The following is an 18,054-nucleotide window of genomic DNA, read 5'->3' on the forward strand; positions in this document are numbered from 1 at the left end:
GGGCCCATTCGAAAATTACCAAAAGGCAATTTGAACTTAATCACCTTTTTAGAGGCCTGATTTCTGGTTGCTTCCCTATGTACCGGGGGTTAGGGCTTCAACATATGAATTCGGGGGGAGCACATTTCAACCCATAACATCTGCACTAGGTACAGGTAGGAGAGAGTCTATGCCAGCTGAGCAGATAAGACTGTGCAATGCCACTGAAGGATTATTCACCATAATTCCATATTTTTTCTGCTTTGGTACAGTCAAGTGTACCATGGTATGAATCAATTGAAACTGTGTCATTTTGTCACTTTCTGGCCCACAAGGAAATGTGTCGCAGAGACCATTCAACTAAGATGAGGACAGGTCAGCTCGGAGTGGTAGAAACAATCGCAGAAAAATCTCATGGGGTTGGGAAGTTGGGGGTGGAGGGTAGGGAGGGCTGTATAAATGCGATTAGATCCCTACTTCACACCATGCACTTTACACATACACCAGATGTGTATGGGTTATATCTACATGTGAAAAATATACTTCAAAACCTGGTAAAGAAAATAAAGGGCCATAGCTACATGATCTTGGAGTAGAGGAAATCTTTTTTTTTTTAAAAGAAGAATTTACAAAGCCCCAACAATAAAGAAAAAGATAGATATATTTAACTATTTTAAATTTTAAAAATCTGTGCAGAAAAACATAAACTTCTACTGGCAAAAGATTAAAAACAGACTGGGAGACACATTTAATAGACTAGGAATTAGTATACAAAACACATAATAAGGAAAAGTAGAAAAAAATGAATTGTCAGAAAAGGAAACATGAATGGCCACCAAATAAGGAAAACAAACAAGAAGATCCTCAAACTCAGAGAAGGCAAAGAGAAACAACAAAGGGAGACCATTTCTCACTCATTGTATTTGCACAATTTAGTAGTCAGGCTATCGCAACTGTGGCAAGATTGTAGAAGAAATGATAAATCGTTGCTGGAAATATGAATTGGTAGAGGCATCTTGGAGAAAAAATTGGTGGCATGTAGGAAAATATGTTTACCCTGTGCTAGAAATTCTGCTTTGGGATAGCACTAGACAGCCTCCTGCGTGGTGTCATGAGCATCTTGTACCCAACAGGCTGGTGCAGCATTTTTTTGTGTTGGCAGGGGAAAAAGGAAGTGACCAAAACATCTCCCAGTATAGGAATAAAGAAAATGTAGTATTCTCTCTGATGAAATACCATACAACAATTTAATAAATAAAATTGATACATAGTAGCATTAATAGATGTTAAAATCATAAGGTAGAGGGTAAAAGCAAGATGCAGATTGATGGGATATACACAGATAATGTACTTGTGTTTTAAAAACCGGACCAGATAGTCTCTGTGTGTGTGTGTGTGTGTGTGTGTAACAGATACACATCTATCTAGAAAAATATTTTTCAAAGAAATGGAAGGATACGTGAACATTTGAGTCTCTAGGGGAATGTGAAGAGGGATGGGTCAGGGTTGGTGGTTTGAAGGGCATTAACTAATTCTCTCTCCTCGGCTTGCCCTTCCCTTCTTCTCCCTCCTTTCCTTCCTTTCTTCCTTCTTTTTTCTCCCCCCAGAATTGAAACAAATAAGAAAAAAAAAGTTAACATTTATTCATTTTAAATTGTGGAAATATGGAAGTTTAATTTCTTTCCTTTATTTTACTATAATTTTTAAATCTCAGAAAGCAGAAACCAAACCAAAGAACCTAGTATTTCTATAAATAAAAAAATAATAATTAACTGTAAAACTCTATTAAAAGAAATAAAGGAATACTCAAACAAAAGAAGAAAAGTATTATAGTAAGTTTGCTGTGTTCTAGAGAGTAGGCCAACTTCCTAATAGCATAAACCAACTCCTCAAAGTTGGGAGTGCCCACTGGTTTTTGAGTTGGAAGGAACCAGAGTGATCATTTACTGCTGAACCCCCTTTTTTCAAACTTCCTTCACGAATGATCTCCAGTCTCTTGAAATACTGTGGTGAGGGTGTCTTCTTCTAGTACCAGCAACTAGCCCTACTGTTCTGAAGCAAGCGATTCCATGCATTTTTCAGCAGCTCCAACTCTTGAGGAAAACGCTTCCTAATCTTGAGAAGAAACCTGTTCCTCTGGACTCCAGTGCTTGGTTCCATCTCTTCTTTCTGGAGCAACAGAGGTGAAATCCAAGGCTTCTTTAACAGGAATGTCCTTCAAAATGTGAAGACAGCTATCTTGCATTTACAAGTTTTTATACCTAAAAATATAAAGGGCTTTTGACGCAAACGCAAACATGTGAGCATCACATGGGGACATCACCATAAAACTCTAACAGGCTGTGAAATTGAGCTTTTAAAATTCTCTTTGACAATATGGAGGAAACTAACCTGACAGCACAGAGAGCTCAGGCCGTCCCAGATAGTGAATTTTTCCTCTGGACTTGGAGGCAAAGGAGTCCCCCTCTTCCACCCCCCCACCCCCCCCAAGTGCATAATTGATGAGCAATCCTTATCAAACTTGAAAGGACAAAGATACAAAGGGGAACCGGATGCCTGGTTAGGAACTGATACCTCCACAGACATGAGAGGAAGCCACATTATCTCCTTATTAACAGCATTGTATATTTTATAAGAGAGTAGCGATGCCTTGCCAATTTCAGTGCCAACGTGAGCTAACAAAGGGATCCAAATACTGCCTTAGGAAAGTTTATCTTAAGGGGAAGGGCCCCTGGAGGCCCGGACCCCACGGTATCGATGTTTATTGGTTGGCTTCTTTTCCACCAGCTCGAGAAGTGACCAATGGACAAGAGAGCCCGTTGGCTGACGCCGTCCGAGTTACCTGAGATGCCGTGTATCACCGTAGCGGGAGGGCGGGAACGTGAAGCTCAGGTTCCCACCGTCGGTGATGACGCCGGGTCTCCAGCTCCACTTCCTGGAACTCAGTAGGCCTCCATTTTGTTCTGCTGCAAACCTCACCACCCTCGGGCACTGAGGGCATCCAGAGCAATGATAAAAATAGCTAATGGCTGGAAGCAACCAATCAAAACGGACCATGGCTGCAATGCCTTATGGGAACTTCCGGCCGGATATCCGGCCGCCGGACAGCTCCAACCAATCAGGCTCCGAGAAGCCCTTTCCGAGGAGAGACCCCGGAAGTGTCGCTCCAATCACGCGGACTGGATTGTTACGTCCCGTTAGATCTCCCTGAAATTATATTTTACGCATTAAACCTCTTCTTTTTAAAATTTCTCTTTGGGAATCACTTCAGTTGGTCTTTCTTTCTTTTTTTTTTTTAGATTTTATCTATTCATGAGAGACACACACAGAAAGAGGCAGCAGAGACACAGGCAGAGAGAGATGCAGGCTCCATGCAGGGATCCCGATGCGGGACTCGATCCCTGGACTCCAGGATCACGCCCTGGGTCGAAGGCGGCGCTAAACCACTGAGCCACCCACGGGTCCCCAGTTTGTCTTTGAATGCAGACGAAAATGAGGAAGGAATGGGAAAGGGATGGCTTAATTTTTCTACGTTGTGAGATGACTGACAAAGCTCCATCCTTCTCTAAGGTGGTTGGGCGGCCTGAATTGAGGGAGGGGGTGTAAGCATCCTTTAACGCCCTCCCCATAGCTCCCCAACCCTATAGTTCCCTCTTCGGGGAATGATGCCTTCTTAAAACCCCGCCCCCATCTCCACCTGTTGCCATCTCACCCCAGAGCCATTTCCCTTACAGCTTCCTCCACGCAGTCTTCCTTTTCTCCTTACCAGATTCCATCTGCCCCTCCTTTCAGCTATAAGTCTGTTTTCTAAGCCTGACATGGTCCACGCGGATAAAGAAATCTTCAGATGGTGCTTCCCAGACAGCCGTCCCTAACTCTGGGGGTGTTGTGACCACCTACAATGGAAAATAATTATTTCACAACCTTTCCCTTACTGTCTCTTCACCCCCCCCGCCCCCACCCCACATCTTGCTGTATGTTTATTTGTTTTTGACTAGAGTGAATTAAAATCAGTTTTGTTTGGAGGATTTCACAACAGGCTTTGACATTTTTGGAGATACAATGGAGAAAGATTGAAGACGAATGAAAACCTAACCACCGTGAGCATCTCACGAGTTTGTGGGGCTTTCCCCCTTAGTTGTGCAAACTCAGTCCAGTGGGATATAGAAATGAGCGCTGCAGGAAGGCATTTTTCTGTTTGCCAAAAAACAGTGGTGTTGAATGGCTTGAGAGACCACAAAATCACATTTCTCCACTCAGCACTGGGAAAAAATTATAATGGGAAAGTATATGACCAATTCACATCACCTGGGTCCACTATAGCCAGAGAAAAGGGGATTCCAACCCAGTCACTAATATGCATTGGATTAACTTGCTGTGGGTGTTTTTCTGGATCTTTCTGTTGTCTTTTGATTCAACCACATAATTGCTTAAATTAAGCAGTGGAGAGTGCCTGGCTCCTTAGTTCTTGGGCTGCTACCCCTTGAACTTGCATCGTTTAGATTAAGGAAGAAATGAAGGCAACGCAGGAAGGTTCTCGGTTGGGATTGCTGTGGGCATTAACTTTAGTGTCAGTCCCAGCTCTGCCCCCAGCATTTCAGGTGCATGAGGTCTGGCTGGTTTCTCAAGAACTTCCCTGGTCTGATGCCCACTTGAGAAGTTTGTTCTCCAAAACTCAAACCTCAATAATTATAAAAACTTATTGGAAATGTTTTCAATATTTTCAAGCTGAAAATATGCCTATATATTTTAAACAACCCCGAAGGGATTAAGAAGGGGAGAGTGTCAGGGCTGGGTAAGAGGCAGCCTCGTGCTGAAGGCCCAGGTGGGAAAGTGCCAATGTCAAATTATTGGATGAGATTTCTGAGCAAGAATCAAATATTTTAGTCCTCCAGCATTTGTGGAAATTATTTTAGCAGGGAGCAGTGGTGGCACCAGGACAATGATTTGTTTTCTCAAAGTCTAAATTGGGAAACTGTAGGACTCCATGTTTACCTTTTCATTACAAATTTAATCTTTAAGATATTCTATCTGAATGATGAAAAGCCAAGAGGTAGAGCTCTGTATTTTAAAATGGCAGGGGGTCTTGAAGACCCCCCAAAATTGCTTAGTAATAGATCAGTGATCTCCAACCTCAAATGACTTCCACATATATAAATTGCAAGCCAGAAGGAGACAGTAAGGAGAAGAACAGAAGGGTTTGTTTGGAGAGTACCACAAATAATTATAAGTTATGGGAACAGAGAGGAAAATAAGACATGTTGATTAGAAACACCAGGATGAATTGGCATTGATTTCACTGTACAATAGAAAATTTGTTTCAAATTTTCTTCCAACAGATGCATAGCATGGTGAGAGAGGAATTAAATTTTATTCCAGGTTCAAGTTTAAGTTTGGAAATGAAATTTGGGAAGGTATGCCTCATTTCACAGAAACCAAGCAACTTTCTGAATACTCTTACATAAGGTGTCCAGTTGAGAGCTGATTTGATTATCTAGTAGCTGTAGGCTCAGAAAAAATTGTTCTCCTGCTTTTTAGTATATGTTTAGCCCTTTTTGTTCACTTGCTGATGCATCCTAATATTCTTCCCTGTGAATCTTCGCACGTCCTGCCACAGTCTGGTTCTAATAGCAGTCTCAAAAAAAAAAAAAAAAAAAAAAACCCACAGAAGTTTCCATAAAGCCCTTGCTTGTTATATGGCTACGGAACACCAAATCACACATTCTGCTCACTTAAGTTGCAGCTGTTAATTTTCCTCCAGGTCCTTAATAACTGGAATAAATACAAAAGTCACATATATTATTGCTCTCTCTCTCTCTATCTTTTTATTATTTCTCTTTTTAAATGAAGAGCTGGTTAGCATCATCAAGTCTGCACTACTTCCTTAAAGTGGGATTTGACTGCTTCTGGTGCTGACTTTCTTCCCAGAGTCCATTTGGTCTCTTGACCAGGGAGCCCTGTCACTCAGCTGGCCATGGGCTGACCCCTGGGCTGACCCACAAGGCTGGCCCAAGGCAGAACTGGCAGGTGGGCATGGCTGTTCCCCCAGCTCCCTAAGAGGGGCCTGTGTCCTAAGCATGTGCTCACCCTGGGCTCCACTGGCTCTCTCCTGGAGCCACTGTTTAAAAACCACTCATAATAAAATAAAATAAATAAATAAAAATAAAAATAATAAAAGCCACTCAGACCTCACCCCATTGGCCTTCTTCTACCCTAATCTTCGACCTGAATCATAAGTGTTCCTGTGACCCTGCTCCCTCAGAAAGGTCCCTGCTCATGGACACCTACTCCCATGGCGATGCTCAAGAATCTCTACAGGGCTGATGTGCAATAGCAGAGAGCCCCTGGCCCACTGCCCACAGTGACTTCTCTGCCCCTGGGGGCTCCCCTGGGCCCTCAGCGGCCTCACCTCCTCCTGCCTAATTGTCAGTATATCCCTGGGCCCCACAAAGAAGATGGGGCAACCTGCTAGAGGGTAAGCGATGCAGAGGATCATGATTGGGCTTACTGATGAGTCCAATGCCTGGTACGTAATCTGCACTCAGCAAAGTGTTGTAACATTGGGGGAATCCTCTTCCTCTTTTTCTCCTTCCTTCCCTCCAGAAAAGAAGACATGGCTTCTCTCCTCATCAGGGATGATCTCAACCTGCCTTGTCACTCTCTCCTCCAGAAGCCTGGTCTTCCCTGGTTTCCTGCCCAGGATCCTCATCTCTATCTTTCTCTTACCCTCAGCACCACCTCCTCTCTAAGTGGTATTCTCTTTCTGACCGTTTTTCCCCAAAGGTTGGAAACTTGTTATTATCAGGGTAGATAGAAGTACTTCTAGAAGGGGCAGGAGCTCTCACGAGGAGATAAGGAGAAAACAAAACAACAAATAAATGATTTCAGTTAAAAAAAATTGAGATTTTTACAGGCTACTCCTGAAAAATTAGAAGGCCTGCCAATCCCAGACCAATGGATCCCCGTATCAACCAGCATCAGTTGTTCCCTTCCAGAAGACCTTGCACTGGACAGATGCAACAGATGTCACCTCCTGCATACTATTCTGTCAATGGCCCTGACATGCTTTTAAATTTTGTTTACAAAAATATCACTGGCAGGACGCCTGGTGGCTTAGTGGTTGAGTGTCTGCCTTTGGCTCAGGTCATGATCCTGGGGTCCTGGGATCGAGTCCCACATCAGGCTCCCTGCATGGAGCCTGCTTCTCCCTCTGCCTGTGTCTCTGCCTCTCTCTCTGTGTCTCTCATGAATAAACAAACAAAATATTTAAATACACCGGCTACCTAATTCTGATAGACAGACATGCATTCCAGTCCCTGTTTGTAGAGCTAGAGGTTCTTATGCTGAACTTGGCAGTGGGCTGTTTGCATGACCAGTAGAGAGAAGACAGGGAGCTATTACTGAACTTTTTAGACTTTTTCCTCCAATCAAGTGGGACCACCGCCAGCTCCTCTCACCTTTCTCTCCCGACCATCTAACCAAAACTCACCTGAATTTCCCCCCAACATCCAGAAAAACCACACTCCAAAAGATTCAGAGCCAATGGAGACAAAGATGCTTTGTCGATGAAGGATTTACTGACATATTTCTGAGAGATTAATTGGCATCAGGACATGAAGAGGGACTGGGTGAAAAATGCCCTCTTATAAAAGATGTATTTAAAAACCTGATTACAAACATAGTTCACATTCATTGCAGAAAACTCAGGAAACACAGAGAAGCACAAGAAAAGAAAATTAAAACCACCTCTACCCTCACACCTAGAGAATACACCTTTCATTATTTTTTATTCTTGTAAATGGAACAAAACACATTCCAAAGATCAGATCTTATGGTAACCCCCTGTGCTGCATCATATTAGACACATTTCCTCGTGTTACTAAATATCACCTACGTATAATTTTAGGGATGATTTTATACATCGTATTCTATTGGGGGAATGTATCATAATCTAGGTAATCATCTCCTATTGTCAGGCATTGTTTCCAATTTTCTCCTAGCTATGAACATCCTTCCTTGCTTGCATATATTTTCACATGTCCATGATTATTTATTAGATAAATGTCTAGAAGTGGATCAGTGAGTCACAGGTACGATTTTTTTCAAGGCTTTTGATAGTATCATCAAATTGTCCTCTGGAACTGTATTCTCACCTGCAGGGTATAGGAGTGCTCATTTCCCCAAATCCACACTACCTGGAAAACATGTCCTTATGGGTTTGGCCGATCGACAGTTGTAGCACTTGGCATTTAACAATAATATGCCAATAGCCAAGGACCAGACACTGAAAATGGTGGGGAGAACAGAGGAAATCTCTGAGAACACAGAAGGGCTCTCTTACAGAGGAGGAAAGTGAGACCCAGAGAAGTAAGTGATTTGCCCAAAGTCATACAGGTAATCGGTTGGTGTCTTATTGATGTTGGACTTGAGTGTAGTCACCGGCCTGCAGCACAATGACCAATTCTGGTCACAGTGTGGGATCAATGAGTTAACAATTATCCCAAGCTTACCTGACTTCCCTTGCCCCCTGCCATTTTGAAGCATTAAATTTAGGCAGCTGCTCATACTGGTCGTGAAACGTCATGATGACCAGAAGTTCTCTAGGACCTCAACACTGGGCCAGATCCTCTTCGTGGTTGCTCTTCAATATATATCCTGAGTCTGATCAAACCTGCACACAGCGAGCTGTGTATCAGGCTCAGATAAGGGCTAGGTGGTCTGTGTAGGAGCAGCAGCCTTCCTAAAAGCCTCCTCGAAGAAGAGCACATGCGACAGTGCCTCAGGTTCAAGATGCGTGACTTGTTGCACTGGAGGCAGCTGGTCAAGTCCAGACTAGCACTGTATGTGCTGCCTCTGAGCCCTGAAAGCTCTCCCGCCTCATTTCTCACAGCAGACTTGGGGAAATTGTGGCTCCTCCCTGGCCCTTCCGGCAGTAGCTCTCTAGGTGCTCCACACTGCCACCCACGGTTGGGTGGTGGATCTCTTCCCTCCCCTGACTTCTGTGACATCACCACTCTTTTGGTTTTTGTCCTACTTTCTTGTATCTATTTCAGTGTGTCTGCTTTAACCTTTAATCGTAAATATGTGGCACAGATCTCAGATCACAAACTCAGAGATGTTCGTTATTTTAATTTTCAAAACAACCACTTTCACACGCTATTTCAAGCTCTTATTTTGCCAGATAATGGAAACTGAAATGTCAACGAACTTGGGGTCATCTCAGATGCTCCCACTGCCCTGTTCTCCCCTTCCTCTGGGGATTTTATGCTGAGGGGAGGTGCAGGGGTCTGGCATCTGGTTACCACTTATCATCCTTGGGCACATACACACGGCACAGCCTGAGGCGTCTGTCGTTCCTGTCAGGTCCCTGTCCTCAGCAATGTATGTCACCACAGTGTCCTCCTGGGCCCCCCTGAGCTCTTGTCAGAGTTGGCTCTCTCTATCATTTCTGGGCTACTCAGGGACACATGGAAAATATCCAGCTAGCACTCGTGTGGGTGCAGGGGAACTGTAACATGTGACTGGGCCATTTGCCTGGTGACATGCCACCCAGCTTTTGCTCCTCCAGTACTCGTGCTTGGCATGGAGGCACCCCCTCCCCTTGGCTTGCCTCCTTTCACGAATGCAGAAGTAATTCTTCCTAAAGAAGAGTAGCACCTCACTCCTGGATTCCCCACACCTCTTGGACATTTCTGCCATTCCTATCCTACTCCACACCCCACCTACGCCTTGGCTGGGTCAGATTTTAAAATCCTGACTTTGGGATGCTCCAATTTAGAATAGAAGAAGTAGCTAGTGAGCAGTGATACTAAAAACACTACTTCTAACACATCATGCTGTTGTTGTGCTACCCGTGGATCTACTCTCAACCCTTGATGGGGATTTGACCCCCTGACATCCTTTCCAAGATGGGTCTCAATCAGCTCCCGTCTGCTGGTATCAGTTCTGCAGGTTTCCACTCTCAGCAGTTCCCCAGATGTGATGGTACTTCCCGGGCAGCACGACCAAACCAGAAATCCACTTCTATCTCACTTATTACCTTGTTCACACCCGCAGAGTAAGAGGACATCTCCTGCCTCCACCCTTACTTGATTTGCTAAGGTCTACCCTGCCACCCTGTCTCCTCTTTCATGGAACTTTCCCGACTACTTTGTCACTCCCCTGATGGCTTCCTTCTCAAGTCCTACAGCACATATTGTCACTCACATCTCACTGAACATGGGCTGCTTAGTATGTTTTTGTGAGATATTGACTAAATCATGACTTTCTAAGGGGGCAAGGACTCTGCCTCTTTCACTGCTGTATTCCCAGGACCTACCTAGCACAGTGCTGGACACACAGTAGATATTCATCAGACATTTTCTTAATGGATAAATTCTGTTAACAAGTTCTGAGCCTCATCAAAAGAAAAAGTTGTGCCGTACACCTTTAGAGAACCCCAGAGCCTAAAAAAATCCATGGTGCTGAGTGTGTGTTTGTGCATGATGGGGATGGTGAAGTAGAGAAAGGATACAGAGGTCACCCTGGAATTGAGAAAGTATTTTTATGGAAGTACCAATACAACATTCTCATTACTGAATACTCAGGCCGGCCATATCTGGGTCCTCATATTAACTCCTTCCTTGACAAAAGCTTTGATTTTGTGTGTTGGAGTATGTGTAGCATAATGGCATCATTCCACACATGTCTAAAAACAACCAACCAAATAACGCACATGTAGTGAGTACCTAATTTGTGTCTGGCACTGGGCTTCTAGAAATGGAAAAGGAAAAAGAAAGGATGATTGCTTCTGGAGAAGTGCTTGTCTCCCAGAGGTTACAGTCTAGTTGGGGAGTCAAGTCATGCACACCCCAAATAATAACAGGGCAAGAACTAAGTTATACATCAGGTACCAAAAAGAAGGTCTAGCAGCTAAAGAATTAGGAGATGAGAAATCCCTGGAAGAATCAATGAACGTATCACAGACATGAAGGGACTTAGGTTGGACCTTACGTGACAAGGTCACACGGGAATGGCCTTGTGAACGCCCAATGGCTTTAAGCATAAAGAGAAACAATATTGCTTGTGCTTAATCTAATGCAAAATTTATTAATCTCATAAGCCTATTAAATATTTTTCTTCTAAAAATCCAAACACCACTTACCCAACCAACAATGTAAAACTTAGGAATTTCCAAATGAAAACATTCTCTGATATTTAAACGTGATTACAAACTCCGTTAATCAAATTTGCCTAATCATCCAATTAAAATCACAATTCCACTCTATTGGTTTCTTTTGCACACTTCAAAAAAAATGTGTATATTATCACAATGCTAATGACACTTTGTTACAATTACACTTAAAACAAGGATAAAAGTTCTAGTAGCATGGACCTATTTGTTTCTTTATTATTTTCCACTTATTCTTATTTTGATCCATTCCTGAGATTTCAGTGACTCTACAAGATAGTGATTTCTCTGCCTTCCTAAGATGATAACTTATCAGAACCAAAGTCAAGGTATCATCTCAGCCTAGTCAAGCCAGCATGTTCTAGGTTCTATACCAACTGATTCTTGTGGGGATATAGGGTATGGTTACAAAAACCAAGAACATTTAAGTCCAAAGTTTCTAACTGGGTTCCTTTTTTGTTTTGTTTTGTTTATTCATGAGAGACACACAGAAAGAGGCAGAGACATAAACAGAGGGAGAAGCAGGTTCCCTGCCGGGAGCCTGATGAAGGACTCGATCCCAGGGTCCTGGGATCATGACCTGAGCCGAAGGCAGACCCTCAACCTCTGAGCCACCCAGGTACTCTGCTGGATTCCTTTTTATGATGGAATTTTGATTTTTGTGTTTGCAAAATCTCCCTCTGAACCTCGCTACATCCACCCTACACCCTCCTCCACCCCTGCTTCCGGCCCTGAGGGCCTGACCTATACGGACTCATAGATGGGATGGAAGAGACTATCTTCTTGTTGGCTTCAGCTAGCAAAGTGCTCAGCCTAAGATTAGAAGCCAGCAGTGGGGCGGCACCTGGTCTGACTTCTCTGGCCCCTCACTGTGAAGCGGTTTTGGCAAGCTGTGTCCCTCATAGCTCCTCTCAAGGTGGCCTGTTCCACAGGACCCTCCTGTTCCATGTTCTAGGGACTGCTTCTTCCTTCAGCCAGCCTGGTGGATGGAGGAGCCAAGATAACACCAACACGGCAGTCCTCCACCACCCTACAGCCAGGGCACACCTTTGTAATTATCTCCTCCTTGAATGATCCCCTCTTGCCAGGCCCCTTGTTTCCTGCTGGGGTCCTGGCTGTGGTCTTGGCGGGGATTGGTGATGTGCTTGGATACTCTGGATGCCCCAGGGGCAGGTAACTCTGCCCAGCTTGCCAAAGGCAGGGACAGGAAAGACATGTCAGAAGAAGGACACTGACCTTGCAGGATGGCAGCCAGTTTGGTCAATAGAGGGTGGACGGTTGACCTCAGGAACCTGCCTGCGTGGACACCCCCAGCAGCAGGGGAACAGGGGGCCCTCCCAGCAAAGAAAGACGTCCCAGATGACAAGCTCATTCAGGACCGAGGATCATCAGGACTGAGGTGATCCTCAAGGCAGAAATGACACCTTCCAGGATTATTGTGGACAACTAGCAATAAAAACATTCTTCAAACCTCTGCCAGAGGAAGTCCTTCAACACCAGGCTGTTGCTAAGCTGGATCCTCAGCATTGCCTCGTTCTTCCTTTATTAAATTGGCATCATCACTATTGTTGCCTGACTTCAAACCTCCTTTAGATGAGCTGGAGATTTGTGAGGTCGCATCCACACGGACACACTAGAGAACTAGGGCAATTATGCGGATAATTCAAGCCAGAGTCTGTCTTTGCTTAAATTCCATGATCACCTGAAAAGCCTGTTTTTCAGAGTATCTCCAATGGCACATTCAGACAAAAACAATTTTGTTTTCTGGATGACAGCCTCTGTCTTTTGGCCCTGTGACTTCAGCCCCAGTGGAAAAGTGATATTCATCATGCTCTGGTCCTGAGCCTGTGGAATCAATAAACAAGGCATCGTGATCAGGACCAGTAACAGGTCCAACTGTGCACAGCAGAAAAAATGGAGGGAGAAGAGATCTGCACAGGCCCCTCCGCCCTGCTCCGCACTCTGTGGACAGAATTCACGCAAGGCCGAGCAAGCTACCCTGGGGCTGGGCCCTGCCCCGCTCTCGTTGCCTTTCTGGGGTAATGGTCGTGCCTGCAGAAGTAAGTCTTCCACGGAGCCCTTTTAAGCAACCTGCACACATCAAACTAATGAAAACTTTGAGCCAGTGTTGGCTAGAAGCGATTGGCCACTTTGTGCAAACCAGCTTGGTGGCTATTACTTGAACTGTGAGCATAGTTGGGGAATGCGGGTGAAATGATTTGGAGCTTGCAAGGAAAGACCCATGGCTTTCCAGGGTGCCTGGAATTCTACAGTTAGATATGTGTTTCTTTAGCTCTTCGAGTGTTTTCCACCTATAAGAGCCTCACACTAAAATATTACTTCTAAAAGAAGGGACATTTCTAGATCCACTAGTGTGCTTACTCAGGGTTCATACCGTGCTGCTTCATTTCATCTTTATAATCTTCTCGAGAGAGAGGTGCTATTATCATCTCCATTATACAAATGTGAAGTCCCAGGGACAGAGAGGTTCAGTAACTTATCCCAAGCCACACAGTGAGTAAGTGGAGGGGCCAGGACTGAAACCAGGCAGTCCACTCAAAGTCTAGGGCATAGCTGCCCCTCTTTTCTGCATTCCTTGGGACAAGATGGGGTTTCTTTCAACTCAGAAGGAAAAATGGGTGCAGCAGAGCTGATTTGGAAGAGGTGGTATCTCAAATGGCAAGATACCCTCCGTTATCATGGCTGGATAACATTCCCATGATATCCATGATATCCTCCTGGTTTACCAGGAGGGGGGATAAGGGATCAGGGCAGGGGCCTTAGCCAGCAATGTCAAGGTTTTCTCCAGACTATTCAGAGTTCCCTGGAGGAGGTTAGCCCCTGTTGCTTTGGGTTAGGGAGTCTTCTCTGCCCAAGGGCCATGTAGTTGAGCCAACACCAACAGTAAGAGGGGAACAGATATAGACATGAGGAAGAACATGCTAGTGGGGCCAGACTCCATGTGACTGAGTTCTAGCTCTGCTACTTTTTAAGACAGTGACTCCTGGGAAAGGATAGCTTACCTTTTGTGGGACTCAGTTTTGTCACCTGTGAAATGGGAATGAGGGCAGGCACAGTACCTAACCTGTAGGTTTGCTGTGAGGACAGAATAATAAGCAATGGCCTGGCCAGAGTTGAGAATTCCGAGGCACTCCTCAGTGCATTAGGGTGGAGTAGAGTGGGCTCTGAGGTCTCTGATGGTATGGGAAGGGGCGGTGGTGGGTGGGAATGTTATCCAGCCATGATAACGGAGGGTATCTTGCCATTTGAGATATGAGTGGATCTTGAGGGCATTATGCTAAGTGCAATTAGACAGAGAAAGACATAAACTGTAGGATTTCACTTAGATACGGAATCTAAAAACAGCAGAACTTATAAAAACAAAGAGTAAAATGGTGGTTACCAGGGGCTGGCAGTGGGGGGTGGGCAGTGAGCCGAAGTGGGAAATGTATTTAAAGGTACAAACTTGCAAGTAGCAGATAAAATAGTCCCAGAGATCTAATGCACACCGGAGAGATTATAGTCAGTAATACTGTATAATAAAGTTCAAAGTTGCTGCGAGATTCGATCTTAACTCTTCTCACCACAAAGAGAAATGGTAATTATATGACAGGAGAGAGGGGCTAGCTAATGCTCTGGAAGTAATCACGTGGCAATATATAAATGCGTCAGTTAAGCATGCCGTACGCTTCAAACTTCTACAAGGTTGTATGTCACTTATATCTCAATAAAAATGGAAAAATTAGGTTTTTAAAAAAGGATGTTGGCTGTGAGACATGGTCCACTAGTGAAGACAGTGGGCTCAGGAGAAGATGGTTTTGTAATGTCAGAAAGAAGCCTGTGTGTGGGAAGGGAGAGACTGAGGAAGGGGTGACAGGAAGGTCCTCCGAGGGGAGGACAGACAGTAGACCAGGGTTTAGGTAGAGAGCTGGCCCTGGGGCGAGCCGTGCACGCTGCTTTCCTGAGGCCAAGTGCAAGGAAGAGACATCAGATATGGAGAAAAGTAGTTCTTGAAGATGGAAAGCTATAGCTGGTATAAATGAAGACAACTCTCTTTTCAGGGCCACAGCCTTCTCTACACTCCTGAGGGTGAAGTTATCAGTCAGGAGTGAGAGCATCGTGTAACAGTTGAAAAACATTAATTAAACATAATACCGTACATTTATCTCTGCTGGTACCATTTACCAATTTTTTGTTGTGTCTGTCTCACTCAGACAGAGAGGCGAAATATGAACTAGCTACTGTGGTGAGCTAACTTTGCAGGGCTGGAGTGTTTATAGAAAGATTTATCCAACTGGGCAGAAACTCTGTGGCCATCAGACACTGAAGGCTAAGAGGGTCTTTTCATTTAGAGATATTAAGGAAGAGAAGTGGTATGCGGCCAGGATCTAAGCCAGCGTTCGAGAACTCTGGGGCGGGGGGGATTCTAATTTATCAGACTGGAGGTTTAAATTCAGAGGTGGTCAAAGTCCAGTGTTTTCGAAGACGAGCAAGCTAAATGTAGATCAATGGCCAAGACTGTTGGTGAAGGATGTAACCCATCATTACGTGTGGTCACAGTGTCCCCGGAAGCCCTACTGCATAACAGAGGGTTCAGTATGTGAACCTTGCCTCTCCAGCATGTCACAAAGCACAGGTAGGAGAGAAGACAAAATCAACCAATACTTAAAAAAAAAAAAAAAAAAAAAAAAGCATTTCTCTGGGGGAAAGAAAACATTATATCAGGGCAAAATCACACCTAATTTCTTAGAGTTTGACATGAAGATGAATAGCTTTGTGGATATAACTTATATAGACCTTCAACAAACTTTTGTCTTGTCAATGGAGGCTATGAAATACTGACTTTCTGTGAAATTGATGAGGACATAAAGTCATGAAGAAGGGATTGGTTTAGAGATGACAAGCCCCGTGATTGGGCCCCCTGGAAATGGGCAACGTGGTGGCCCAGAGCCTGAGATCTCCAAGGTTGCCAACAACGCCAAATTCTTTCGTAGTAAATCATCAAATCAGCAGAGATTCTATGAGTGATGCTGGGGAGAGTCCGTAAGTAGCATATAAACACTGATCGGTCTCTCAAAGTAATAATGTTAGCATTCACAATTATTTAGTGAATGCCCGTGTCAGACCCTGCCCCAGGTACCCTGTCATCTGCGAGCTTAACTCTCACGAGTCCTGCAAGGCAGATATTTTTATTTATAGATGAGGAACAAAGAGGAGACAGCTCCAGGGTCCCTGTCCTTTTGACAGTATATTAAACTGCTAGGGTCCCATACAAAATATGACAGATTGGCTGGCTTAAACGTCAGAAATTTATTTCACACGGTTCTGGAGGCTAGACATCCAACATCAAGGTGTCTGCAGGGTTGGTTTCTTCCGAGACCAATCTCCTCGGCTTGTAGATGGCCATCTTCTCACTGTGTCCTGGTGTGGTCTTTGTTTCACGCACGTGCACCCCTGGTGTCTCTGTGTGTGTCCAAAATTCCTCTTATGAGGGCTCCAGTCAGCTAGATTAGAGCCCACCCTAAGGGCAGCATTTTAACTTCATTGCTTCTTTAAAAGTCCCACCGCCAAACACGTTTGGAGATACTGGGGGTTAGGGTTTCAGTGCATGAATTTTGGGGGTACACAGTGTTGCCCAAAGCAGACAGCAAGTAGGGTGAACTTTGGAAAATGATGCCATTGGCATGGCGGTAGAGTCTATTGGACCCTCCCACCCTGAAAGCAGGGAAGATGTATTCTCTTTAATGTCAGACCCTGGGCAGGGGGCAGGGGGGCATGTGGGGAGGTCGGAGAATGAGGAGTATCTCCCCAAAATAAGCTGCAAGGAGAGCGAGGAGAACGAGGAGAGAGAGGGTCTCACCCTCCCCTCTTTCCTATACACCCTCTCTTCCATCTCAAGTGAAATCTTGAGTCTTTTATACAGGTCAAAAATGCTGAATTCATTTTCTTCACCCTAGGGTCTAAAATACAGAGTTGAAATAAGAGACCCAGCCACCCTGCACCCCACTCCAGGGCCAAATCAGATGGATGGAATCTGCTCCAAACACAACATCATTCCATAGCGCATAGTTGGGGTAGAGCATGTGGAATGGGGCTAGAGTTACTTGAATTCTTTTCGAGGCTGACATGTATGCAACCCCGGACACAAGAAACTCTCTCTCTGCATTCAGTTTGCAGCAAAGTAAACAATTTGTAGCAAGTCAACAGGGTGTCCGTTGTGTCCAAGCTTGGCAGACCCAGCTTCAAAGAGGCCTTTTGTTGTAAAGGATATTTAAAAATTCTTCGTTAGCCGTAAAAAGTTATTTAAAAACCTCTTTCCCAGCCACCCAAATACCTCTCGTTAAAAAAGAGACAAAAATAAAACCCCCCACAACATTTGTGAATAACAAGGAATGGTCGTTCATGGTCCTGACTTCTAGTCTGATCAAGTCGGTAGGGTTTATGGAGCACATTGGGGTGCCCTTCCTGGGCGATGCGCAGAGAGAGAGGAAGAGGAGGGAGATGGGCTCTGCCTATGAGGGAAGAGAAGAAGACATGATAGAGGTGACACAGTCTGCAGGGACAGTAGAACTCCCGACATGTACAATGTTGCTTGGGAATGATTTGGGGTAAAAGGCAGGGCCATGGCCTTCCACAATTCTGGGGGCTATCTTTTATCCTGGCAAAGCTGAGCCACTGATCTAAGCTGCAGTATGTGTGGAACCCCTCCAGGGGGTAAAATCGAGATACACCTGGGCCAGAGGCCTCCTCTAGGGACGCAGGAGCGGCCCTAGCCCAAGCACTATCAAACCATCAGTGGGACCCCAAATGCTCCCATGGGCACCGTGAGAGTCATCCCTTGTGCTCTGTCCTCCAGGGCCCAGCAGACCCCATGACCCACCTTCCCGGAGGTGGTGGCAGGCTGT

General features: G+C 44.8%; 2 long non-coding RNA genes across 4 annotated transcripts in view; one reads left to right on the forward strand and one right to left on the reverse strand.

Moving 5' to 3' along the window:
• LOC140621608 (uncharacterized) overlaps nucleotides 1–3,991 on the forward strand; it is a 99,604-nt gene extending 95,613 nt beyond the window's left edge. For 2 of the 3 annotated variants that reach the window (XR_012021355.1, XR_012021357.1), the window contains exons 2-3: nucleotides 2,767–3,549; nucleotides 3,749–3,991. This is a non-coding gene — a long non-coding RNA (uncharacterized lncRNA). The remainder of the gene's footprint in view (nucleotides 1–2,766; nucleotides 3,550–3,748) is intronic. The other variant, XR_012021356.1, reaches the window with a different exon arrangement.
• Nucleotides 671–8,935, reverse strand: LOC140621607 (uncharacterized). The gene is made up of 3 exons (XR_012021353.1): nucleotides 8,490–8,935; nucleotides 2,822–3,875; nucleotides 671–2,240 (listed from the first exon to the last, which is right to left on the reverse strand). It is a non-coding gene; the product is annotated as an uncharacterized lncRNA (long non-coding RNA).
• Between the last annotated feature and the right edge of the window lie 9,119 nt (nucleotides 8,936–18,054).

Source organism: Canis lupus, chromosome 30, assembly GCF_048164855.1.
Source record: "Canis lupus baileyi chromosome 30, mCanLup2.hap1, whole genome shotgun sequence".
Taxonomy (NCBI): domain Eukaryota; kingdom Metazoa; phylum Chordata; class Mammalia; order Carnivora; family Canidae; genus Canis; species Canis lupus.